The sequence below is a fragment of the Eurosta solidaginis genome, chromosome X (genome assembly GCF_040869045.1).
Source record: "Eurosta solidaginis isolate ZX-2024a chromosome X, ASM4086904v1, whole genome shotgun sequence".
In the NCBI taxonomy this organism is placed as follows: Eukaryota; Metazoa; Arthropoda; class Insecta; order Diptera; family Tephritidae; genus Eurosta; species Eurosta solidaginis.
Window position 1 is genome coordinate 162,091,962 of NC_090324.1, and position 26,818 is coordinate 162,118,779.

The 26,818-nt window shown below is 38.2% G+C and overlaps 1 protein-coding gene across 11 annotated transcripts in view; it reads left to right on the forward strand.

The window, feature by feature from the left end:
- LOC137235424 (uncharacterized) overlaps window positions 1-26,818 on the forward strand; it is a 993,733-nt gene that overhangs the window by 399,379 nt on the left and 567,536 nt on the right. The window contains exon 1 of one of the 11 annotated variants that reach the window (XM_067758404.1): window positions 17,575-17,596. The exons of 9 other annotated variants lie outside the window; for them this stretch is intronic. The gene's annotated coding sequence lies outside the window, so the exon portion shown is untranslated. Of the gene's footprint in view, window positions 1-17,574; window positions 17,597-23,175; window positions 23,199-26,818 lie in introns of those variants that run through there. One more of the 11 variants, XM_067758403.1, reaches the window with a different exon arrangement.

Consider the following 26,818-nt stretch of genomic DNA (forward strand, 5'->3'; position numbering starts at 1 on the left):
AGTAGATATGGGCACAAGAGGATGCAAACCCATGGACTTGGCAAATTCTTCGCTGTAGTGGAATGGCCCTGCGTGGCTGACCCAGCCCCCCGAAGCCTGGGCAAAACCAACTACCCGCAGCATCAACCCGCCGGAAATGCGCCGAGTCGAAGCGCTAACCTCAGCTGAAGATGACCCCGATGTATTGGATCGATTTTCCTCTTTTCCTCGTGCCCTCAGGGTCATGGCATATGCCTTTAGGTTCGTTAATAATCTCAAGGACCGAATTCGAGGTATTAAACCCGCTTACATCCCCTCTCTGTCTCATGAGGATCTCAGGAAAACAAAAAATAAACTTGTGACGCTAACGCATACCCGATATTTTTCTCGCGAAAGGGCATGCTTGGAAAATGCAAAACCAATTGATAAAAGAAGCTCTCTGCTAACCCTCAACCCATACCTCGATGAGAATGGGCTCCTCATAGTTCATGGTAGATTAGCTCATTCGACGTTGACGTACAACGAAAAACATCCCGTTATCATCCCCGAAAAATCTAGATTCGCTGTCCTCTATATACAGTACCCCCATGAACTTCTTCTTCACGCCGAAATATGTCGCATGCAGCAATGCCTCAGACAGGACCTCTTTATTCCACGACTCAAACCCCTCATAAAGAGAGGCATACATCAGTGCAAAACTTGTACCCTCCACAAGCAGCAAATGAGATCGATTTGTTACGTGGGGTTGTTGATTGCCCTGTGCTCTTGGAGAGGATTTTCATTAATATACCGGCTAGAGCTCTTCGTGCTTCTGAGTTTTTTCATATTGGTGTTGTCAGGGCTCTTTATGCGCGGAATGCTCCAATTACTAGAGCCTTAATTGAGTTCAATAGAATTTCTAAATTTTGTGAGATAGATTTTTCTTGTTCGAAAGATGGCTTTCTGAGTATTTTAAATACTTTTTATAAGTAAGGTAATTTATATTATTATACATTGTTAACTGCTTTACACTTTTATAATTAGCCTATAAGATTCTTTTTTAATTAGCTTAAATAAATAAATAAATAAATCATGGCGGCCTTGCCTCCGGAACCCCGTCCTGGAAGACCCGCCGGACCAATTCCGGCACCCCAACGCGCCGCCAAGGCACTACGGCCTGGTCAATCAGCCGTATCGGCACCCTCTGCCCCCACCGGACGACCCCGTTCTCGCCTGGGCAACAACATTCCCTCAGCAGAGCCTAGCATCGCCCGGCGCACCATTCGATACACCGCGAAAGGGCTGCAGACTGCCAACGCTCGAGGAAAGGTGACTGAAATCCCCGCGCGAGATGCGTTGCGGACCCTTAAAGAACTCCAGGAGGGTCTAGCCGCTGAACGCGCATAGGGCGGGGACGATGGTTGATCGGCTATTGCAGTCATCAACAGCCAACTCCATCAACATCGTATTTTTATAACCAATTTAAAAGAACTGAATTTTATACTGAATTTTTGATTGAATTTATATGTCCATATGTTTAATTTATAACTACATGAACTAAGATACATACCTGTAAATATGTATATTGGAAAATGTATACACAAATATGTATAGCCACATAAGAGTTAGTAGTCACGAAACATACTCATCAGTTGGGGCAAATATTATACCAGTTTCTATTTCGCCTCTCTGGCAACCCCGACTGAAGAGTTGATAGGTGACATATGTACATATATATATATATATATATATACATATATTCTCTTGTTGTTTTGACTTTTATTATTATTATTCGTTTTCTATAATCATCCCGGAATGACACGAAAATGGTACAAACCCTTTAATATTAAACAGAAACAATTTTAATATTTTCAAATCGCCCTTTTATTCACGTCGAAAGCATAGTTTCGCACAAAGTTGATACGCATTCGGTTACCAGCTAACCTTCTAACATAGTTTCAGTACAGAAAGAAAACCTCCAACAAACCAGAGTGAAACTCACATTCCCGGCGTTAGCAGCAGGGATATATTGCCATCCAGTCACCACCGCTTTCGTACTCAACCATACCACCACAACCACATGATTGACATCGCCGTGTCCAGCTATCGCCGTATCCACAGCAGCCAGCACATACAGAGAAAGGAAGGTAAATTTGTATTACCAGTCCCCCTAAACATACTCTATATTTTTTTAACGAAAATTGTTTCTAGATGCACGGTTAAGCAAAGCTTTTATTTTGTTTTTCAGTTAGCCTATCAATTGTGCTCCTTATCTAGCGATAAGGACTTTACTTAAACTGGCTGATGATTCCGAAAAATCTCATCCAATCGGCTCAAATATTCTACGGAAAAATATGTATGTCGACGACGTTCTTTCGGGAGGGCATACTATTGCATCTACGATCAGAGCAAGAGATGAAATTTCAGAGGTTTTAAGTTCAGCTGGTTTTCCATTACGAAAATGGACTTCAAATTCCAGTGAAATATTACAGGGTATTCCCAAAGCTTATCTACTGAGCGAAGATTTCTTAGAATTTGAAGATTCAAGTAGTGTAAAGGCGCTCGGTATTAGGTGAAATTCTCATTCCGGTCAGTTTTACTTCATAGCAAAACCTATAGAAGAAAACACCGAGCCCACAAAAAGAGCGATACTATCTACTATCGCAAAACTCTTTGATCCATTAGGGTGGCTAGCTCCAAAAATTATCGTGGCAAAAATGATTATGCAAAATATCTGGTTAGAGGGTACTGGCTGGGATGAAACCGTTTCGTCTTCAACATTAAACAGGTGGAAAAATTTTACCAATACGTACAAGGAGATCGACAAAATACGAATACCGCTATGGGTAGCCTTTTCTCCAACAGAAAAGATCGAAATCCACGGATTCTGCGAAGCCTCCGAGAAAGCGTATGGTGCAGCCGAGTATTTGAGAGTGGAAACCAACGACGGCATACTTGTGAATCTCCTTTTGGCAAAACCAAGAGTAGCTCCAGTCTAAACCATCTCATTTCCTCTACTGGAAATTCTCAGAGCTGTATTATTAGCGGAAATAACCGAATCTATCTGCGCTAACCTTGATTTAGGTCAACAAAGCATTAACCTGTGGACAGATTCGACAATGGTTCTGGCTTAGATACGAAAACCTCCGTGCTCATGGTCAACTTTCGTTGCGTATCGAATTACAAAAATCATCGACAAAGTTGGAAGTTCATCATGGTACCACGTGGACTCAGGTACAAACTCAGCAGATTTAGCCAGTAGAGGAATACTAGCCGAGGATTTCTTGGCTCCAAGAAGAGAAGGAAAAGTGGCCAACACAATATTTGGATTTTAACACGAATATTGAAGAAAAACGCGTGCAAGTACATGCAACCGCAATTTTAAGCAGTATTAATGATATTCTCGATAGATTTTCAAATCTTCCTAGGGCTTTAAGAGTCATATCATACATGTTCAGGTTTTTTCATAGAACGAATTCTAAAACTAATGATTGTGGTCAACCTGAATCTTATTTAATTTCCTCAGATGAAATTAAAGCTACAACCACCCGTTTAATAAAACTTGCTCAGAAGCAATATTACGGATCAGAAATTTCAAGCTTGCAATCCAAAACACCAATTGGATCTTAAAGCGAAATAATTTCGCTCACTCCATATCTTGATGAAGACAAAGTAGTGAAAACGGGTGGACGACTTGGTGCATCTAAAGATACTATCGAATCTGAACGCCATCCCATAATACTTCCGTACAATTGTAGGTTTACACGTCTGTATATTCAGTTTGTCCATGAAATGTCTCTCCATGGTGAAAACCAATTAATGCTGCGCATAATTAGAACGCAACACTGGATACGAAAAGTTTAAACCATGATACGATCCGTAATTCATAATTGTAAGATCTGCACGATCTTCAAGAAACGATCTCAAAGTCAGCTCATGAGAATTCTACCTCAAGAACGCACCACATTTTCGCGTGCATTTACCAATACAGGGGTAGATTTCGCAGGGTCTTTCGACATTAAGAGTTACAGTGGGCGCGGGTGTCGTACCTCAAAGGGTTACGTTTGTCTATTCGTTGTATTCGCCATACATTTAGAAGCCACTAGTGATTTGAGCTCTTCCTCATTTCTAGCCGCGCTTTCAAGATTCGTAGCTAGACGAGGATGTCCAAGAAACATTTATTCGGACAATGGAACAAACTTTGTCGACGCATCACGCGCATTAAAAGCGGAATTTAAAGAATTTCTTGCCGTTGCAAGAAATCAAACCCTGTCAAAATATTTCCATCAGGCATTAAGTTGGCATTTCATACCAGCAGGAGCTCCACACATGGGGGGACTATGGTAAGCGGGAGTGAAAAGCTTTAAAAACCACTTCAAAAAAGTGGCCTTAAACAACAAATTCACTTTTGAGGAATTTGACACATTGTTATGTAGAATTGAGTCGTGTCTCAATTCTCGCCCTCTTAGCCCCGCTTCAAATGAACCATCGAACCTTGAGCTTCTAACACCAAGACATTTGCTGATTGGAGGACATCTATTGGCACCAGCGAAAATCAGCGCTGATGAAAATACTGCCTCAATAGTCAATCGCTGGCAGAAACTCAAGGCCTTGCATCAAAACTTCTGCAGAAGATGGAAATCAGAATATTTTCGGAACTACAGAAACGGATAAAATGGAAGCACCCTAAAAAAAATATCCAAGTCGGAGATATGGTAGTTCTACGGGAAGACAATCTTCCTCCCAACGAATGGAGATTGGGGTGTGTGATTAAGTTACACCGTGGTTCAGATAACCGGGTTCGCGTTGTGGATATAAGGACTGTAAGGGGCAAGTAACAAGACCACTTGTCAAACTAATATTACTACCACCATATACCGCGGAAACCGAAAACACGACAGACCCTAATCTTCAGCAGTAACGCTACAATTGGAGTTACAAAACCTCCACACAACACTAGAAACTTCTCCTAATCAAGACGAAGCAACTTCCACAAACTCATAGTGGAAACAAAAATTTCTTTTTTTTTTTATCCAGCCTAATGTTACATATGTACATGGTGTCATTTTCATTACAAAAGCAACAATATTTTGCTACAAATGATGAACACATTTTATTATTAAATGTTAAATTATTTTTTTAATGCGTTTTTACACACTCACTACCAAGTGAGGTTATCACTGGGTTAGTCGCCACCGAAAACATGTGCACGGACATGTACATGATGACTGTGTGCATCGGACTGCATGGAATCGAAAAGGGAGAATTTTTCGGGTCTGCTTTAGCAATAAAAAAGTTCGTGGTATCGCAAACCACACATTCAATCTCAAAATTTTCCTCAAATAAATATTTCCTTTGTTCTTTTTGCCTAATGCATTATATATAAGGGTGCTCACATAAACATAATTTTTTATTTTTGTTAGGAAGAAACGAAAAAAAGGATAGTGCAATGGCAAAGACAGCGTTACTTAAATTAAACAAAATCGCTGCCAATTCCATTGCATACACCCGTTTTTATCAAAATAAATAAAAACAAAAATAAAACAAGTAAAGAACAAAAGTTTTCTAACAAAGAAAAAATTGAGGAGAAATTAAGAACACCCTAATATAATGCACGGCACATAGCACAATTACTTGTGACTTTTCGAAGTAAAAAGTTTAAATACTAAACAAAAACAAAGAACCAAAAACTTTCTAACAAAAAAAAAAAAAAACAGGAGAAATTTTTGATTGCTTGGTTCACCCTAATGCAAAATATTGCAATTAAGTTTTTGCTTTCGAAGAAAAAGCAACAAAAAAAACACTTAAAAAATTTTTTTTCCACAATAAAAAAATCCATACACACCCTACTATGTTGTAACACCTACGATCGCATGATTTATTGCGAATGGTAGCAACAACAAAACACAATTACACACTTTTCACTATATTAGTTACTCTGCTTTGGTGGAGGATTTTTTGTGGGACCTTTCATAGGTCTTCATTATCACTTTCCTCTCTTTTTTTATTTGCAATATATGCATATTTTATTTTTGCACTAAAACACTTCACTACTAACAAAATATCAACGGAAACGTTAAATGCCCGCGATTTTCGTCACTCGCTCGCACACGCACTAATTAAAAATTGCAATCACAAAACAAAAAATCACTCGCGGACACGTTTCTTTCTTTTCGTTTTTCATTAATTACTTACGGAAGTTAGTGAAACATGCAATATATCGCATACAATCGATACACAACATGCATGGTTTGGCGTTGTTTCTGTCTTGGGGGTCCGAGGGTAGCATTTGCAAAACCAATGAATATCAGTTATACTACATTACAATACATCCATCGCGTATTTATATATCGCATACTGTACCCTGCTTCCACCAACAACAACTTATAAGGTGAAATCTACATTTACCTTACCAGAATTGCTCGCCAACCGAAATACGCTCGCTACGTCGATAAAACCAGAACCACCGATGAGGAAAGCGAACCCTCTCCATTATCGCATCGGAGGTCGAAGCAGAATCCTCTGCAGCGGAACCGTCTGTTTTCCGTCCGGAGGCCTCAGGTGGAGTGGAATCATCTGCATTCCACCCACCTTCTACGAGCGGATTGGAAATGAAAACTTTCCAACTGCGCCGTTTTCATCCTCTACTTCGACATGAGATGATCGCAAGCGGATTGGAAATGCAAACTTTCCCACCGCCCAAAAATAGCTACAATGGAAAAGGTAAGAAGAATCGACGAAAGCAGCAAGCGCATCATAGTCGCGCCGCAAGGAGAGTGGAATCACCTGCATTCCACCTCCATCCAACGAGTGGCTTGATGAATTCTAAATACCTTTCTTATACAACATAGTTTTTTAAAAAAAAAGAGACACCCTCTCTATTAACGCATCGGAGGTCGAAGCATAGTTCTCTGCAGCGGAAACGTCTGCTTTCCGTCCGGAGGCGTCAGGTGGAGGGGAAACATCTGCATTCCACCCACCTTCTACGAGCGGATTGGAAATGAAAACTTTTCAACTGCGCCGTTTTCGTCCTCTACTTCGACATGAGGTGATCGCAAGCGGATTGGAAATACTAACTTTCCAACCGCCCAAAAATAGCTACAATGGAAAAGGCAAGAAGAATCGACGCAAGCAGCAAGCGCATCATAGTCGTGCCACAAGGAGAGTGTAATTACCTGCATTCCACCTCCATCCAACGAGTGCCTTGATGAATTGTAAATACCTTTCTTATACAACATATTTTTTTTACAAAAAAAATTTATTTTAAATACTGCTTATGCATATACATAAGCAATGACATTTTTTATACATACATACATGAAATAAAAATAAATGTGCCACTGAGATTGAACCATGTACATCTATTACTTATTTTTCTCCAATTTTCGGCTTTAGGTAATTCAAACGGAACCTGACATGAAAATAGTTTTAAGCTTAATTTAAACAAATTCTGCGAACCAGCGGCGGAATATGTCCAAATAGATCTTGCGTATTGCAAGGGGGCCGGCATGTTTAGGCCAACAGCCCAAACTCCAAATATAAAAGGTCGCCCTCGCATATTTTCTTATATTGGTTAACAGTGCTGGTCAAACTGTTTATGTTATCCATACAAATGAATATCGCTGGAATAAATAAAACGTTTGACATGCAAGAGGTATTGACCTGTTATAAATTTTTTACTTCACTTGTTTTCACACACCAAGTACAAAGGACGTACCCTGCCGCAATTTCAAGCTTCAACAAAAAGGTAACCTAAAAAGATATATATAACTAATTTTTGTGCACAATCTTTATTTCAAATAAAAATACTATATTTAAATTAAAATTCTTATACCAAACTTTTCTTCTTTTCGGCACTATATCTTGACCGGAACCATCCCTGAGCTGTGGCCCGGCCAAGACAGAATTTAAAACAAAAGATAGATTTGGGGTTTGTATTTGCTTATACGTTATCCATGTACCTATTTATGTCCACATAAATATGGGCACATACATATGATATAAAAGAAGCAAAACTTCATAGTAAATAATTGGAATATATATGTGTATATGTATATATGATATCACTCACCTCAGTTTTCCAGCGTTATGGTACCAGAGCGCGGATTCTGCTAAAGAGTGGGAGAGATAAACATACGTGATTACATACATACATATGTTTGTAGATGGATGCTCAGTGGTCTCTTAGATTTTCTTTTTCTAGTGCTTGGTCACTCGCTCGTGTTTTGGAGCAGCGAGCGGGTCAACCATGCGTTAGTTACTTATTTATTGCGTTAAATTGAGCAACTCACCCATGTGCGCAAATCAAAATTAAAAAAAAACATTAAACACACTTGTGAGATTTGCTGCGTTCAACGATAAAATTTTGAATAAATAATAGCGACTAGCGGGATCAAAATAAAATAACATTAAAGCACATCAGCAAATTAGATAGTTTCGGAAGCGATCGGGAAACGGTAGGAAGCAATGTGAAAAAAAAGAAACAAAAAAAAGGAATAACATTCGTGAGTTACGTGTAAATGACTGTGAATTGAAATAAAAACCTGAACCCGAATGTGAGTTTTTTTTTGTCTGAAACTAATCCTGGGGCTATTCTGATAATGGATAAATAGTGTTACCTAGGCCGGAATAGCTATATTTCTATTTTTTTCTTTCTTTTTGTTTTCCTTTGCGTTTCGCTACCTTGGTCGTTATTTATTAAACTTGACATACAATACTACATCAAGAAGAATTTCGTTCTCGAGTTTGAGCCCTTTCCTTTTTTTTCTTTCTCACATAGAAATTTGCTCAAACAAAATCAAACTTCGAAATATCCATGCAAAATCCTTTAATTTCGAATTTTGATCACCACGAAATAAATTTTCTTCTTGAAGTTTCCTTGTTTTCAATAATACAAAAATTTTGTCTAGGATGTCGTGCTGGCCCAATGATAATGAAATGAAATGCAAAGGAAACAAGAAACAAAGCAAAGCATACCTAACTAGTTACGTGTCCTACAAACTTGAGAGCATACATTTACAAGAACCTTAAAAACAAAGCAAATCAAAAATCTATTGCGCTGGTGCCTTCTCGTTGGTATTCTCTCCGCATGGAGCGGGCGCACTCGCCCTTCGTCTCCTGGTTCCACGGCTCTCACGCTCTCTGGTTTTCTATGGGGTATTGTTAGGTGGCCGCTGGAGTTCTCGCAGATACTTTTCTTGCTGTTGATGTTGGCGGGTGATTGCGGGCATATAAAATATTAGTGTGCGTGTGTGATTGGGGGTATGCGTGTGTGATTGTGTGTATGCATATGTGCTTGTTATGCACGAAAATCAGGGTTCTTTGTGGCGATTTGCTTTACTGTTGGTAGCCTGTGGTGGAGGAAACTAAAGTTAGTAGGCTGTCTTCAACTAAGAATCGTCAGTGCTAAGTGGCAGCCGATTTCCCGAAGCAAAAAGAAAAAAAAATTATATATATTTTTTTTCATATCACCTTCACCTGACTCTCAACGAAAGCAATTTTTATTTTCTTTTCTAAATTTCCTTTGTGAAAGTGGTAGTGAAAGTGAATCATCTATTTCTTTCCGCCGTCGTTGAAATGGGCAGCACACAGCCGACCAAAACGCTTTCAGCAATGTTAAGCGTTTTCTTAAAGTACTTTCACGACTTACCTTTAGGTGTCCTTACTTAATCGAACCAGTGGTTTCGCTCCTGCATCTGGTTCTAGGTTTGCCCGCACCTACTTCGTCCAACCAAAGTTTTCAGGAATGTTTGTCAATTTTAGCACTCACTATACTATTACACCCACTCGCGACTTTATACTTTCGCTTGGAAATATACTTGAACACACTTCACTTTTTTATTCTATTTTTTTTTCTAATGCCAATTTTGTTGGCTGCCGATCGCGCTTTGCAAAAAACCGCCACATAATGCGGAGTTTAACGCCGTTATGACCCTTTTATATCCTACGGTTCCTGTTTTTGGCCTAACTGACTAGTTTAATGTGTATATGTATCTTATTGTATCTAATCGCTGAATTTCTCCTACTTTTGCTTACCAACCAATACTCACACATACGCATAGTGAACTGCGTTATAGTCCCGCATAGTTAGTGCAGTTTAGACTACTATTGCATTTCAAACATGCTGTCTAAGCTTTGGGCAATTGAGGGCGAGCAGTTTAATAAGAGTTATAAATGAGTAATTTTATGTGCTTTTAAGCGTATGAGTCGTGGCACAGTGGCTGACGTACCCGACCAAACGCCCGGGGTTGCGGGTTCAACTCCCACCAAGCATTCCTTTTTTTTTTAATTTATAAATTATTATTATTAATGGACTGTATTGAGTTTATGGGGTTTTTGATTTAATGTATTCCATTTATTGAGTTGGGTAGTTTTAGTGTTATTGGTGTATTTAAGTCATGGGAGGATGCATAGCATCAGTACACCTTTATTTATTTATTTGTGTTTATTTTAAGGGATTCAGTTTATTAAGTTGGGTAGTTTTAGTGTTATTGGTGTGTTTAAGTCATGGGAGGATGCATAGCATCAGTACACCTTTTATTTATTTAATTTGGGGGCGAGCACTGGGGGCTCTGAGGCTTCGCTCTACTGAGCCACCTCATCCTCTATTTGAAGAACCCTTTAAAATGTGATATGGAGGCGAGCACGGGACGGCTCTGAGGTATTGGCACCCCATTTTCTACAAGAAAAACCTCTATTTAATTAATTTGGCGCGAGCGTTGGGCACTCTGAGGTTTCGCTCTAATGAGCCACCTCATCTTCTATTTGAAGAACCCTTTCAAAGTGTGATATGGAGGCGAGCACTGGGCTCTGATGTATTAGCACACCATCCGAAGAACCTCGATTTTAATTAAAAAACTCAAACTATGTCTTTAGAATATTTCACTAACCAGTTGAGAATCACAAGCACACTCAATGGCTACTGAAACAAACGAACGAAAAATGTTCATAGTTTAAGTCGCTTAAACACATGCAACATTGTATTCACAAACGTACTTGCCCACACACACACACAGGTAATGATACAAGGGACCGGATTCAGAACAAATAGGGCCAGGCTGGCGTTACAGGCTCGCATCCGCAGATGTTGGCTGCAGCATGGAGCGTGTGCGTAAAAGAATTTCTAACGCCGCCTGACGTCTTGGATTTGCCCAACGTGTGGCTTCGACCCACGACCTGTAACCGGGTATTGAACGCATGTGCAGATTGCAATTACTAACACAAAACATAGGTATATACATACATAAACTTCTATGGCTATATCACACCTATGGGAACTTAATGTCTATATCACATATTTTAAAACCTAAAGTCTATATCACATAACTTGCCCCAATAAGCCCTAAAACAGTCAATAATAAGGTAAACTAGTTAGTCAAATAATAGCAAAAAAATAAATAATCGCAATAATAATCAAAAAAATATTAGAGGATAAGTCAAAAGGAATGCTACCACGGTCAAGAAAATCACAGATGGGCGGAATTGTGGTCAAGTACTTTCAATGGTCAAGCTTTTGCCTTAGTAAAAACTACGTCACTACGTAAACATACATACACGTAACTTTACTAATGAAGTGACATACAAAGACATTCACAGAGTTCACAGGTGCAATACTACACACGGCCCACATATTACGCCACAAAGATATCTTTAGCATGGTATACCCCCGCCTTCTTCCCACTCATGTCCCCAAGTTCATACATAAAGTTCCCGATTACCTTTAATACAATAAATTTAACTTGTTTTGGGGCTAATTTCGGGTTGTAGTTTTTCACCTGGGAATTTTGCTTGAAGTTGGGGCGGTATACCAATTGTCCGACTTTGAAGATCACTTCTCTGCTTCGTGTATTTTAAACCTTTTTGCTCCGCTCATATGCCAACTTAAGTTCTTTTAAGATTGTGTCCCTAATAAGCTGGGCTTTGTCTCCTATCGCATCTACCTCACAGTCCATATCCTTTAAGGCGCCAAATCTTCGATATATCTCGTGTGATGCAGCATGCTGTATCATCGGCATACCGAAGATTGCGTAATATGGCGAACAGTCTATCGCAGTGTGCTTCACACTCCTGAGTGCGAACGCTGTGTCGCTGATGTGCTTATCCCAGTTCTTCTGGTTGCCATCGATATACGACCTCACAATTTGAAGCACCGACCGATTCACTCTTTCAGCAGCGTTAGCTTGTGGTGAGTAAAACGCTGTTCTCACATGATGGGTACCATATTTCTTTAAAAATGAACTGAAAACTTTGGAGATGAATTGCCTTCCATTGTCGGAGTGTACATTCTCTGGTACACCGAAGATATGGTATATTTCGTTTTCTAGGTACTTAACAACTTCCGCCGCGGTACCTTTACGCATTGGCTTCAAGAACACGAATTTGGAGAAGTGATCCAAACACACAAATATATAGACATTGCGCTACATATACGTGGGTATGGGCCCATAAAGTCTATGAATAAACCTTGAAAGGGTCTTTCAGTTATGCGTTGTTTTCCCATTAAAGGCTTATGATATGAATTTTGTGTTTTGTTGCCTTTGCAGACTTGGCACTCTTTTACGTACTTCTGCATGTCCGTCACCATGCCGGGCCAATAATATCTTTCGCGGAGCCTAGTTAGGGTTTTGTGCATACCGCTATGTCCTGCCGATGGCGAGTCGTGAGAGGATTCCACTAACCCCTGACGAAGCTCTTCCCAGGCGTAGGTCTGCTGATGTTCGATGCGATGTTAATTTGCGTTCGCTTGTACACGTACCCGTTAGATATACACAGTTCTTGCAGTTTGTCCTGGTTATCTGTCACGGTCTTTTTCAAAGTTTCATACTCTTCGCTTTTGAAAAATGGTGAGTCCAAAGATATGTCTAAGGTCCGGTCGTCAATTTTTATCCCATCCATATTGTAAGGAGATATTCACCATACCTATAAACGGGCCTTTAGCTTTAATACAAATGCATCTGGCATCGCTATTGATTGACAACACAGATGTGCTGCAGCCAATATCGAGCAGAAAGAAAAAAGGAATTAATAAATTGATTCGCACACTTAGCGCGCAGAAGTACTTCGTTTTTAATAAAGTGTATACATATTTAAAATATAAAGTTAAAACGCGAGTTTTTATTGTAAAGCAGCACAACTGCAAATTCCAACCGATGTAGGTGACCTACGAGGCATTCCACCAACATAGGCACCCACATAGCTACCATTTGGAGGCTGCGTCCTCCACGACGAACTTTTGGCTTTGGAGGTAAAGCAACCAGGACATTCTTTCTGGGTTGCTGATAACGGAGACTATATAGACGGTGAGTGCAGCCACATAGATTTATAACCAGAAAATGCGAATATATGTGCGATAAGTGCGGCTACCTCAAATAAAGGCAACATATACAAATATATGTGCGATATGGCGACCGTGACGGTGGTACAGGGGCGGTGACGAAATACTACACACATTTTTAAAACCAAATATACCATCACATTTACCCTTGCCCGAAAATTAAATTTAAATTTGGATGTGGGCATACAATTTTAAGGGTGAGTTGGAGGAGTTAACCACGTTTTTCGTCTAGTGTATCCCAAATAACGGCATAGAGAAAAAAACCAAAAACCACGCCACTCAAATAACGGGTCCGCAAACTGTACCACCGCCAGCAGCAGCGAACGTCAGCAGCAACCTACACCCTCAGCAGAGACGCCCAGCAGCAGCAAACACCATCGGCAGCGAAAGCCAGCAGCAACAGCGGAAACCGTCAGCAGTAGTCACAGCTTTAACGCCAGCGGCAACATAAGTATGCATAGGTATTAATATATGTATATATTAATAAAAATTTATTTTGCCTACAAGTTTTACTACATATGTATATGTATACGAAAAATTACAATTTCTATTAAATATCCGCATTAACTATGATACATTTTTTGATAACAACGATGCGTCCGTTCATATAAAACACTTTGATTTTTTACTAAAACAGTGCGTGCGTCTAAACTTAACTATTAATACTTTTTCAGTTTTCAACAATTTTAAAATTTTCTAACCATTTCTTCAACATTTGCATACCTACATTTAAATTTTTGCACCATTTTTCTCAAATTTTTTTTTCAACTAATTTTTACAAATTTACAATTTCTTAAAATTTTTCATATTTTCAAATTTCTATTTTAAAAATTTCTCAACTCATTTTACAAATTTTCATACTTTCAAATTTTCAAAACATTTCGCAAATCTTCCATTTAAAATTTCTCTTACCCCAGGTAGAATATCTTTAATACGTTCATTTTCCAACAAAATATCAACATATAAAACTGGGTGAACTAGATAATAGTTTACGTGTAATCGGTAAAGTTTGGATTTTTTTTATATACGGTGCTTTGTTAAAAAAACCAATTAATTTTTTTAATACATGCAGTGGTTCCGTGAAAAACCAACTAAAATTGTTTTGATATAAACGGTGGCTCCGTAAAAGCCAAGTGAGATTTTTTTACATAAAGCGGTGCGTCCGTGGAAATATACGAATTTTTTTTTACAGCACTTGAATATAAATGGATCTTTTGAACAAGTTACAACAATTTTGAGATGGTTACCAATTAATACCTATATACTTTTGTGCAAAGTTTAAATTCAATTACACCTTAAAGATTTTTCATACAAGTTTACTACAGTTAACTAATTCTTCAAATAAATTGTTAAATACTTCTTTAGCGACTATTCACCTGTAAATCAGTTCACTTTTACAATTTTTTTTTCTCTTTTTCCAAAAACAAATCAACTTCAAATATAAATTCAGTCATTCAAATAAGTACTTCATTAATTTCATAGTTTGAACTGAACAATTTGTGCTATTCTGATAACTACATATGTACCTTAGAAGTGGTAAGCAAGTGCAAAAAAATTCAGACTCAGAATCCGATTCCGATAATTCAGCCTCAAGCTACGAAAGTTTAGCTTCATCCTCGACAGCAGCAGTCACAAACCAGGAAAATAGATTTTCTTTGTCAACAGATTTTCCAGGCTTCGAAAATTCTTCCATTAAAAATTCAACTTCTAATTTAGATTCAAATCTTAACGATTCAAATAGTGCAAAACTAACTTCAACTTCTTTGACTTTAAAATCAGATCTTAACGATCCAAATAGTACAAACGTGGCCTCACCTTCTAATCTAGCTTCAGATCTTAACGATCAAATCATGGCAACACCTGAGGAGAAGAGAATTTTCATTAACACATGTGCTAATTCTATTAGAGAAAATTACAGTGGTGATCCTCTAGCACTTGATTCTTTTATAGACAAAATCGCATTACTGGAACAATTCGCTACTGCAGATTTAACCGATACTTTTATAGCGTTCTTAAAATCAAAATTAGAGGGTAAAGCCGGTGAAGCAATACCAACACAAGTAAATTCAGTAAATGATATTAAAACAGCTCTACGTAATAGGATCAAACCAGACAACTCGAAAGTTGTAGCAGGGAGAATTGCAGCATTGCACGTTAACGGAAACAATTATACAGATTTTGCCAAAAAAGTTGAAGATTTAGCTGACTCACTTGAGCGGTCTCTTATTATTGAAGGGATCACTCAGACGAAAGCTCATGAAATGGCAGTCGAACAAACTGTTAACGTGTGTCGATTAAATGCAAAATCAAATTTAGTAAAAACCATTTTAGCCTCAACAGCATTTACTGATCCGAAAGACGTAGTAGCAAAATTAATTTTAGAACAAAACAACAAAGTAACTGAACGTCAGGTTCTAGCTTTTCGATCACGTGGTAACAGCACATTCAGAAATTCACGTGGTAGTTATCGAGGTTTTCACCCAAACCGCGGCTATACTGGTTATAAAAACAATAGTTTATTTTCATACAATAACAACTATAACGGCAACAATAATCAAAGGTATAGGAATTATAACGGAAATAGATACCAGAATAATAACAATAATAATACGCGTTCAAATACAAATCCTAATTCAAACAATAGTAACAATAGAGGTAACAATTCGAGATCAGCCAACGGTAGAGGTCGAAACGCAAACGTTCGCGCTTAAAACGCCAGCGCCCCTCAGGAGCGAACACTGAGGGAGGACGAACTAAGCCAGTAAGCGAACTTCCCTCACCAATAGGCATCTATTGTTTAAATTTAAATTACTCTGATTTCATAGAATTACAACTAAACGAGTCACAAAAATTTTGTTCTTTCCTAGTAGACACTCAAGCCGACATTTCTTTAATAAAAATATCATGTCTAGACAGTAACATTTCCTTAAATACGAACGACATTATTAACATTACCAGTGTCACTTCAAATTCAGTTTCTACCTTAGGTAAAATTACAGCAAATTTAAATTTTTCTAACTTTTCTGTTAAACATATTTTACATGTAGTAAATGAAGACTTTAATATTCCATCCGATGGCATACTGGGTAAAGATTTTCTGAAAATTAACGAATGCATTATTAATTATGAAAGAAATAGTATTTCCTTTTGGGTAGGTAATGAAAAAGTCGCGATACCAATCCTATATGGAACAGAAAGCGATAGTTGTATCATTCCTCCTAGATGTGAAATATTCAGACTTTTTGATTTAGGAAATTCACCCGAGCCACTTTTCGTGGACTCGCAGGAAATTGAAAAAGGTGTTTTCACAGCTAGGTGCATTGTTAATTCCAGTAACCCAATAATTAAAGTTATAAATACCACGGATGATATAAAGTATGTGAAAAGAAAAAGTATTCGGACAGAAAAACTTTCAAACTATAATGTTTATACAATTAACAAGACAGAAACAGAGGACAGACGTACTAATAAACTAATTTCGATTTTAAAAAATCAAATACCTCAACATGCTCCAAGTAAATTACTTGACCTATGCATAGATTATGCCGACATTTTCGCTCTTGACACGGACAAAATGACTTTAAATAACTTTTACGAGCAAAAACTAAGATTGACAGACAACGATCCGGTATATGTTAAAAATTATAGATTGCCATACTCCCAACGCGAAGAAATAAATCGCCAAGTAAGTAAATTGTTAGAGAATGATTTGATTGAACCCAGTTATTCGAATTACAATAGTCCTTTGATTGTAGTCCCAAAGAAAGATACAAATGGTCAAAAAGCTTATCGTATGTGCGTTGATTTTCGCGCAGTAAACAAAAAACTCATTGCTGATAAATTCCCACTAGCTAGAGTTGACGATATTTTAGACAATCTCGGTAGAGCAAAGTATTTTTCCACATTAGATCTTTTTTCAGGATTTCATCAAATCCCCTTGCATCCTGACTCTCGTGACATTACGTCTTTCAGCACTGACCGTGCCAGACGACTCTAAAATAAACGCAATTAAAAAGTATACAAAACCGACTGACAAAGACGCGGTACGACGATTTGTCGCGTTTGCAAACTATTACAGACGGTTTGTACCTAACTTTGCGTCTCTGGAAGCGCCTCTGAACCGATTAAGCAGAAAAAGAGTTGAATTTGTATGGGATGTTGAGTGCGAAAGAGCATTTTTATCTTTGAAAGCAGCGTTACTTTCACCAAAATTACTTCAATATCCAGATTTTACTAAACAATTCATTATTGCAGTTGATGCTTCCACAACTGGATGTGGCGCTATTTTGAGTCAAGAACAACAAGGTAGTGATTTACCAATTTGTTTCGCTTCTAAAGCATTTAATAAAGCAGAGCAGAAAAAACCAATTATAGGCCCCTATTATGAGCATCTTTCGATCTTCGATCTTCGTTGGCTATCGAACATCGAAAATCGAATTAGAAGTTGGTATTATGACACCTCATCTCTGTCGAAATTTTCGTTGTGTACCGAATTTTGTAGCGAATAGAAATTTGTTGTCGACGCTGTATCGAACAAAAAAAGAATTGTTTAAAATGTAAGTTTTTTGTATTTATGTTCTAATTTTTTACTACCTAGTAGTAATTTTAAAATATTTGAATTAATTGTATATAGGTCCAAGGTCGTGAGTACAAAACAACAGCTTGAAAGACTGGTTTCAATTATGGAAAAAAATTCCCATATAGCAAAATGAACTTGCCCAAAGGTTCAGGTGACAAAAAAGTGGGATGATATAACAGTGGAGCTGAACTGTTTAGGACCACCAGTAAGAACGACGGAAAAGTGGATTAAGGTGAACTAAAGAACCATAGAAGTCAATTCTGTATAATACAACTTTATTTTTGTCGTCTCAGGTGTGGGCTGACATGAAGTCAAAAACAAAAACAAAAATGTCGGAGAACATAGTGGAATACCGTGCAACTGGTGGTGGACCAAACAGGTTAAATATCTTTACGCATTCAGAAGAGTCTATAATGGGTTTGTTAAGTCTTCAGACCAGTGTAGATCTACCTGGACAAGAGCATGGCCTTAGTACTTATGCGAATGAAGAATGTGAAGATATGATTGTGGAGCGATTATATAGTGATAACTTAGAATCGGATGAGAATTTGGAAGTAAGTGGACAAAGTGGTGCACCTGATGAGGAGAGGCCACGAAAAGCAAATCGAAAAAGTGCAGCAAAAACGATAGGCTCAAACAGCAGACAGCAAATCAAAAAAATGTTTAAGAAGAGATGCTGAAAACATTGGAAGAGATCAAAAAAAGTGATCTTGAGACAGAAAAGTATGCGAAGAGAACGTATAGCTTGGAGTACTATTATAAACGTGATTTTTTGAAATTGAAACAGGAAAAGCTGCAGTTGTATAAAAGCCAAATGAAAAAATAAGGCCATCACAAATTTGTGCTTTAAGTGCTGGACAATACCTGATTTTTTTTTTTTTAAACAAACATATGAAACTGAAGTGATATTTTTTATACCAAATTTATAATAAAATTTAAGACTGTATTATGAAAACTGAAAATCTTTAGCTTTTAAGAACCATAATGAATTTAACAAATATTTTTTTTTATATATATACATGTATATGAATTTTTTATTTCAATAAAATGAAGTATCTACAAAACTCGCAATATTTAGTTTCTGATTTCTTCTGCTTCCGAGTTGGTTGTGGATTCAATTTCGGCGAATGGGATATCATGGTCGTCCTCTTCATTAGATAACTCTTCTACAGAAATTTGTATTGTGCAAAGCCGCACACACGTTTATAATTTGTATTGCTTTTTCTGGTGTGTAGTGAAGGGCTCTTGCTGTTCCAAATGTGATTTCAAGGCCGACATATTGAACACACAAGAATCATGTGTTGCTCCCGGATATTTTGCATTTATGTATCGTATAGTCATAGAATGGTCACAAACCTAAAAAATATTTGTATAAAGATGTAAACTTATGTATTTACAACCTGAAACTAATATCAAAATGGTATACTTACAATCATAGCATTAATGCTGTAGAATCCTTTTCTGTTGTAATATAAATTCTGTAATTCTTTTTTGGGAGCAACAATTTTAATGTGTATGCCATCAACACAGCCAATAATCCCTGGAATTCTGCTAACATTATAGAAATGCAACTTTGATTGATGTAGCTCAGCCTCCTCATAATTGAATTTTATCCATCTTTCACAAATAAAATTTTCCAAGACATTCAACACCTCTGTTAGAACCACAGACACATTCGGCTGGGCAAGTACGAATGCATTTTCGTTTCCAATGCTCAGTTGGTAGGATCCCCGAGCACAAAATCGGAGAACTGTTGCATATTTTAGAATATTAGGAATATGCTTGGCTCTTGTGCATTGCTGAAGAAGTTCATCTGTACTGGACAACAAGTCCATGAACGCTTCTTTGGACAGTCTGAAGTTTTGAATAAATCTATAAACAAAACTTATAATTTCAACAATTTAACAACTTATTTAGAAAGCTACACTTACGTGGTGGAATTCATTTTCAAAGTATTTGAAGCATCCCTCACGCGTCTTCTACTTCTGGCTAGAACAATTTAACAACTTATTTAGAAAGCTACACTTACGTGGTGGAATTCATTTTCAAAGTATTTGAAGCATCCCTCACGCGTCTTCTACTTCTGGCTAGCTCCAGTAAGCTTTTCTCTTCATCTGACGAATCATAAAACCACAATTCCGTCGTAGTCATAATTTTATTTTCAATATTTGCATTTAATATCTAGTTCTGCTTTTGTCTATTTATTTTATTTTATTTGACAGCTGAAGGAAATGTGCTATTGTGAGCTTTTGAATTTATCGAAATTCACAATAATACCGAATGAAAATTCGTTCGATCAGCTCTTTCGACCACAGTCGAAGATCGAAAGATGCTCATAATAGGGGCCATAGAGTTGGAACTCTTAGCTATTTACTTTGCAATCAAGCAATTTCGACCATACGTTTATGGTACCCATTTCATTGTAAAATCAGACCATAGACCTCTAGTATACTTATTCAACATGAAAGACCCTTCTTCAAAACTTTCAAGAATAAGACTGGAACTATCTGAATATAACTTTACTATTGTATATATAAATGGTAAATCAAACGTTTGTGCTGATGCACCATCGCGTATAACAATCGATGAGATTAAAAAAGCTAACAAACAAATTTTGGCAGTACAGACAAGAGCTATGAAAAAAAAGGCAAACGACAAAAATTTACATAGGAAAACAGACAAAAACGACGGAAAACAAATTATTTTACATGTCTACGACAAATTTTCATTTAATTTTTCGAAAAAAGTCCCACGTATAAGATCCGCAATTACGTACGATAAAAATAATAAAACAACAAATTTTAGAATTTTTGCGCATATTAAACATAAGAAACTCGAGTTACTTAGTTTTGAGCTTGTTAACGAAATAATGACTTTAGAGAAATTACTTTCGAGGCTTGAATCAGAAGCCGGCAAACACAAGATTAAGAAAATTGAATGGCCTAAAAACGATATTTTGTTCGAACATTATACTATTACAAATTTCAAAAATATTGGAAATAAAATTTTAAAATCATTAGAAATTATTTTAACAGATCCAGTGGGGACAGTAACAGATGAAGATACAAAATTAAAACTTATGAAAATTTACCATAATAATCCCATTTCTGGTGGACATTGCGGAATGAAAAGACTTTACGCAAAATTGCGAACAAAATTTTATTGGAAGAACATGACTCGCGATATATCGAAATATATCAAAAATTGTAAAGATTGTCTTTTAAACAAGGTTAACCCTAAAACAAAAGAAAAACCTGTTTTAACACCAACTCCTTGTAAACCATTCGATATATTAATAATTGACACGATAGGACTCCTACCTGAGTCCAAATATGGTAACAAGTTCGCACTTACCATGATTTGCGACATGACTAAATACCTGGTAACAGTGAACATAATTTTTCAACTGCATACCATCACGAAACTGTTGGCACGATTGAACGTAATCATAGAGTCTTTAATGAATACTTACGTGCATATTTGAAAGATACTTTTTCTGATTGGGATGTTTATTTAAAATACTTTACTTTCCTACACAATACTACGAGTAGCACAGTTTTCGACAATCAATTTTCGCCTTACGAGTTAGTCTTTGGGAAACAGGCAACTTTGCCTAATGAATTAAGTAAAGAAAAAATTGACCCGATCTATAACGTCGAAAACTATGCCAAAGAAGTTAAGTATAGAATGCAGAAAACGCACAAAATGGCACAAAACCTAATTAATAAAAATAAATTACAAAGCAAAAATCTGTACGATAGAACGGCACGACCATTAATTGTCAAAATCGGAGATAAAGTAATTTTACAGAAAGAACCCCACCACAAACACGAGAATATATATCAAGGTCCGTTTACTATAACTAAAATTAACGAACCTAATGTAACTATTTGTGATGAAGTTACGAGAAAAGAAAAAATTGTACACAAAAATAGAATTACTAAAATACATTAATAACTACTTGATTATATTATATCATATATATTAATATTCTTTTCAAACAGCCAAGAAGGCAGAACAAAAATAATGCAAATTTAAATGTAAAACAAAAATATACAAATTTAGATGTCAAAAAAAAAAACAAATTTTCCCATATTGTACTTATAAATTTTAATATAAATTTAGGAAAATGAAAATTTATAATTAAACTTTGTATATAAAAACACAAAGGCATAATATAACTTGTAAAGCAGAAAAAATACTAATGTAACTGTAATTAACTTTAAAGGCTAATACTGTTTTCACACAGACGGCTTATTGAATAATAAAGGTAGTTTTCTACATTAAGACGCTTATTGAGCTCAATCTTCCCTACAAAATTCGAATCTATTATTATTTCATTAGTAGCTAATCGAATGCCTAATGAAGTCAAAAGCACAATGCAACTCTGTTGGCAGCTTTCCGCTTCCGTTTCCGCTTCTTAGTTTTCAAAGCAAATGTCATTGTCTGCATGGCGGAACGATACAAAGTGGCCGCATCGAACAGCTGATTATAACCTTTTTTATTTGATTTGATACATCAACTACCGGCGCAGTACGATTTTGACATTTGTCCATCGAATTTACAAGTACATGGAATTTTTTTCGTTTGTAGGTATGCCACCTTGTATCGTTCCGCCATGATTGTTTGTCTTATCCTTCATACTAATCGAGCAGTTACTTCTGTGTGAAAGCAAAAAATTTACGATTTCATTAGCAGGTGAAATGAGATCATTAAGTTTCTGTGTGAAAACAGTATAAAAGAAATTTCATTTAACATTAAAAATGTATAGTTGCTCCGAATGAACGAATATAACAAAAAAAAGGAAGGTATACCCTAATGTAAACATATTCATTCAATCGAGGCAGCTTAACATATTTGTATAAAAAGAAGAATGTGACAAACCTGATCAATTTGTCAAATTCTTCTTTTTGTAAGGAAGGATGATGTAAGGAGATATTCACCATACCTATAAACGGGCCTTTAGCTTTAATACAAATGCATCTGGCATCGCTATTGATTGACAACACAGATGTGTTGCAGTCAATATCGAGCAGAAAGAAAAAAGGAATTAATAAATTGATTCGCACACTTAGCGCGCAGAAGTACTTCGTTTTTAATAAAGTGTATACATATTTAAAATATAAGGTTAAAACGCGAGTTTTTATTGTAAAGCAGCACAACTGCAAATTCCAACCGATGTAGGTGACCTACGAGACATTCCACCAACATAGGCACCCACATAGCTACCATTTGGAGGCGGCGTCCTCCACGACGAACTTTTGGCTTTGGAGGTAAAGCAACCAGGACATTCTTTCTGGGTTGCTGATAACGGAGACTATATAGACGGTGAGTGCAGCCACATAGATTTATAACCAACAAATGCAAATATATGTGCGATAAGTGCGGCTACCTCAAATAAAGGCAACATATACAAATATATGTGCGATAATATTCATGCGTGACAAGGCATCGGGTACGATATTTTGGGCTCCCTTCCGGTGTTGGATATCGAAGTCATAGGCCTGCAGTTTTAGACTCCATCTTGCGAGTCTACCAGACAGGTCTTTCTGGTCCGTAATCACCGTGAAGGGAAGTCCCTCTACATAGGGCCCAAACCTCCTAAGACTTAAAACTGCTGCGTAACATTCTAGCTCCGTAATGCTGTAGTTGCGTTGCGCTTTGTTTAACTTCGCCGAACTGTATGCAATTGCACGCTCATTATTTTCATCGTCTAGCTGAAATAATACCCCTCCCACTCCGTCCGTTGAGGCGTCGCATTGTATATAAAAGTGTCTATTGAAGTCTGGGTGTATCAGTACGGGGGCAGAGATTCAAAAAAATAAATAAATGTAAGGCGCGTTAACCTCCGAAGAGATCTAAGGCCGAGCTTCTCTTCCAATTTGCGTCGTGCTCCTCTTGATTTTCCCTACAAAGTGGCCGGACGGGACCTACATGTTTTATGCCGACTCCGAACGGCATCTGCAAGGCAGATGAGTTTTCACTGAGAGCTTTTCATGGCAGAAATACACCCGGAGCGCTTGCCAAACACTGCTGAGGGGCGACCCCGCTTAGAAAAATTTTATTCTAATTGAAAAACCTTATTTCTAAAATTTTGATGTTGCTTGCCCGGGGTGTGAACCCAGGGGATACGGTGTGGTAGGCGGAGCACGCTACCATCACACCACGGGGTCAGAGATTAGACACCTTGTTGGCATCTGTGCGTATACATCCGTCTCCTACCACGTAGCCAAGGTACCTAGCCTCTCTAAAACAAACTTTACTCTTTTCAACGTTTATTGTTAGATTGGCATCCCACAGACATATAGCAACTTTTCCAAGAAGACACATATAAGACGCAAAATCCTCTGAACAAACTTGCAAATCTTCCAGATACACAAACACAGACTTTCGTAATGAAGCGGGTATAACCTTGTCCATCAATCTGCACATGCGTTGCGCGGCATTACACAACCCGAAAGGCATGACGGTAAACTGGTACAGAGGCCTGCCTGGTACTGTGAATGCCGTTTTTTCTCGAGATCTCTTTTCTAAGGGTATTTTCCAGAAGGCATCTTTTAAATCTATGGCTGATATGAAACGCGTATTTTATAGACGACTTAGTATGCCGTCAATGTGCGGGAGTGGGTATGCATCTTTAATAGTTCTCTCATTAACCTTTCGTGCATCTAAACAAAGTCTATTTTTGGTGCCCTTTACAACCAGGGATACTGGCGAATTCCAACTACTACCACTCTCTTCTATTACCCCCATGGCCAGCATTCGGTCCAGCTCGCCATATATGAGCTTTGGGATAGCTGGGGATATGGGGTAGTGCCTTTGTTTGACAGGTAGTTTCTCGTTTGTTACCTCGATCACGTGTTCTTCGAGATTTGTTCTTCCTAACCCTAACACGGCAAATGCAGGAAATCTGGCTTTAACTTGCTCCAATATTACGCTTTGTTCGGGGGACAGATCGTGGGGAACGGCGTCAAAGGACGGGTCTCCTTCGGCGGGCACGAGCTCTGCTACTGAAGCCTCATTCACACTGGCACGGACACCTTTACTCACGACACTCATATCAAATGCCTGCCAAAAATCAACCCCCAAGTAAACCTCCTGCTGTAGGGCTGGCACTATTGAAAACTCTATATCCTTCGTGACATTATCCCACAACACTGGCAAGGTGACTATTCCCACTACCGCTGTTTCTTCTCCACTGGCTGTGCGAATATTTTGCCCTTTGATAGGTTTCACCAACGCTTCCCTGCCTCTTAATAAAAGGTCTTGCATTTTTCCCTATACAGCATGCGCCTGCACCTGAATCCAGCAATGCTAGCACCTCCAAACCTGCTATTTTTGTCTTGGCGAAGAACCTGTTGTCGCCTCTAACTGTCACTATGGTGGACACTATCTTCTTCGCTATTCTCTTGAACTCCTTCCTCTTTGCTCTTAACTTCCCCATTTTCCTATAATTCCTACTCGTTTTCCTCGTTATAGTTTCCTCACAAAAGATTCGCTTCCTCGCCGCCTCGTATTCAACTTTCCGCTGATGTAAACTTTTACTCTCCCTACTCATACTTTCTCTTATGTTCCTTTTAATTTCTTCTTTCCTTTCCCTCTTAAACAACCTTACTGGCTCGAGGCTTCCGGGTACTTCTTCTCCTGGCAGGAGCTCCCGGACATGTCTTCCAGCCTCGGATTTCCCTGACTTGGCTTGAAGACACAGAACGAAGAATCGCCGCCACAAGAAAAGCAAACCATGTTATGAAAAGACGACTTACACCTATTTTCCGTTTTAGCTTCCAGAGACATAGCATTAAGTGGAACGGGGACGGACAAAAAGACGTTATCGTGGACTTCGACGCATCAGAACCCATGGATGGGGACACTATATTATGGGATGTGGTCGGTTGTTGTGACTTACTAAAAGGAGCTCTCCCCATGGCTTCTATCCTTTTTTCTTCCTGCCTCTCAGTTTCCACATACTCCACCTCGTTAACTAACTTTGGTCTATTTTTGTTCTCTTTCATCACCTTTTCCGCTCTTTTACACTCTGCCTTAAGTTCCGCGAGGGTTTGTATTTTGGCCGCGAATGTCGGGTTAGCCAGGTATGGCTTCAGATTACCCCTAATTATCCCTACTAATTCCTGCTCCGGGATCAGCTTTCTCAGCCGGAAGGTAAGATTATGAACATCACCATAAAACTCCTCAAAGGTCTCCTGTGCCTGCTGCTTCCGCTCCATTATCTGCCTTATGACCTCATAGTCCGTCTCTGCCGTCTTGAAATGGGTGAGTAGTTCGGTCTTCAGCTCGAAGTACCCGAAGCTAGCTCGTCGGCATGGTCCTCCAGGACTTGCCAGTACCATTTCAAGGCGCTACCAGTTACTAAGCAGTGAAAATCGGTGAATAACTGGTGATATGAAATGTCATATTGTTCCCTCATCTTTTCTGTTCGAAAAATAAAACTGTCTACTGTCATTCTTTTGCTAGAACCACCGAATTTAACATGCCATTTATCGAGATCTACTTTCTTCCTGGTCCTGCCCTCCCATTTCGACTGATATTGGCTGCTTGTGGTTCCTCCTCCAATGCTCTGGTCGGATCCGGACTTCTCCCGTCTCGCTTCAGGAGTTGAAGACCTAGCTGGGGTGTTTCTTGGTGTTCCCGCTGACGTTTCCACTTCCGCCACTATATTGCTCAGCTTCCTGACATTTTCTTTCATCAGTCGGACCTCGTTCACGACCTGGAAGCGGAATACCAGTATCGATTTGGGTAAAAAGCGACCCTGCTATCTAGTTCTCTATTTTCCTCGCTAAATTACGCGTAACTCTGCGGTTCGACGCTAACAGCCCTAGACGTCCTGCAACGGCTCTATCCTCTTCTTCCTTATCTTCCATTCACGCCGAAGTGTGAATTCGAAATAACCGAGATACTACGTTAAAAGACAAAGCAGGACAAAAAAGGAT